The sequence below is a fragment of the Atta cephalotes genome, assembly GCF_000143395.1.
Source record: "Atta cephalotes unplaced genomic scaffold scaffold00002, whole genome shotgun sequence".
Lineage (NCBI taxonomy): Eukaryota > Metazoa > Arthropoda > Insecta > Hymenoptera > Formicidae > Atta > Atta cephalotes.
The window spans coordinates 1,415,080-1,417,293 of NW_012130066.1; positions in this window are offsets into that span (position 1 = coordinate 1,415,080).

Consider the following 2,214-nt stretch of genomic DNA (forward strand, 5'->3'; position numbering starts at 1 on the left):
GCTATATGTATGTGTGTGTATATATATATATATATATATATATATTGTTCACCATTCACCATTTATATCTATAAAAATAATTATAATTTTCTTACAAATATATGTTTATAAAGTTTCAAAATAATTTTAAAATAATTCTTTCCTAATTATCATTTAAATTATTAAAATGAAATTACTAAAGAATTACTAAATTACTAAAGAATATTAAATTTAAAAGAAAAAGGATGCAGATGTAAACATTACATAAGTAAAAAGTAGTATTTACCGCAAAGTTGCTCCGCCGATGCCTGATGCCTCTCCCAGATCTCTTCCTCCTCTCAGAATAGGGTTAACATCCTCTCGCACAGGACACTCGCGTAAAACACTCGCGAATAATATTATAATTGCGCGCGGATTATAACTTAAACGGTACTCCCGATGCAAAAGCGCGACGCGACGAACCGGCTGCGGTTCGTTCATTTTCAAGTAAATCGGCGACGAGGGTACGTTAGCTTCCCCGTCCTTGGATTTTTAAACGAAAAGAACGATTTTACTCAAGTATCTAAAAATTTATCTGGAAATATCATTCAAATAGATCCGAAAATTTTTAGATACTTGAGAAAAATCGTTTCTTTCGTGTAAATATCCTCTGAGTACTAAGCCCTCCCACCAAAGCCCTCCCGTCAAAGTCCGTAAGAGGGAAGATAATCTGAAAAATGTAATATATGTAGCTATTATCTATATTACTATGCAATTATTATGCAATCGGTTAACTTTTTTAGAAACGAATCTTACACTCACGAGTATTAAACAAACAAAAAATTAATTAAATTATTAAGCTATATTAATTGTAGGAAGGTAGGAATTATTTGCATGAAAGTATTCATATTAGCATTGTTTTTTTATAACTCGTGTGATACCGTTCGTACAGAGTATGAACAAGTAGCCATGTCGCGTGCCGTTCTTCTTCACATTTCTTTTTGAAACATATATATAATAATCGCAGAAAATAGCTAGATATAATACGAAATGTATTTTATGAATATTCACATAATATGATTACTAGTATGATTAATTATTTATAAAACAATGTTTCGTATTATATTTGATATTCTTCGCGATAAGATTTCAAAAAGTAATGTGAATAAGAACCGCACGCGACATGACTACTTGCTTGTACGATTCTCGGTAAGAGAATAAACTGCGCGATAACTACGCATAAACGTAAACATGACGCGCCGTTCCGTGCCACCCCGTGCCATCCCCAACCCAAGGTCGCGCTCCAACCGCCGACTAACTGCCGAAATATTAATGCATATTACGAAGTAAAATAATATATTCTCTACATTTTTAATATTCTTCGATTAATGAAACAATTTATTATATGTATCTAGTTTTAACGGCGCGAGTCATTTAATGTGTATCATAATTATATCGTGATACACCAAGAAACATATTTGATGTTCATTTTATAATTTTAAATATTTCGCAATTACAATATGCTGACAAAAAGCAACAAGTAAAAAGAGGTTTTAACTAGCGTGGTTTTTCTTACATAATTGCTCATGTAAAATGCTTTTGATATTCCATATTATATCTCAATTTTTATTGCTCTTTTTTGTGATTTACAATTAAATAAAGACTAACAATATGCCGTACATCTTTTAAATGAAGATAAATGCAAAAATTTATTTTAAATTATGAAACAATTTCGAACTAAATAGAATGCACATACATTGAGAGACATGTAATTTAAATATAATTTATCTATTTACTTTTCCCATATCATAAGAATGCAGAATAACACGAAAATGACAAAATTATACGATTCAAAGTGATAAAAAGCCACAATTTGAAATATCTAACAATAAGAATCTCATTTTTAAATCGTATATGTGAGAACACACGAAATATTTAAAATACTCATGAGCTGTGTATGTGCGTAATAAATCTAAGAAATAAAAACCGTGCAATAGAATCTATTAAGCTCTTAATACACTCTTTAGCTTTAGGCAACTTTACATAATTCGCGTTCGTAGGTATTTAATTATCATTAATTAATGCGACACGCGGAACGACTCGTAAAACACATCCGTCTCCGTCCGAAATCGCCGAGCGAATGCCGAAGTGATGACGCAGTCAATAACCGTGCCGCGGCACGCTCCCCCACTCTGTTCGCCGCGTAATCCCGCCCCTCGCTGTTCGCCGTGCGGATACTACCCAACTATCGCGTAT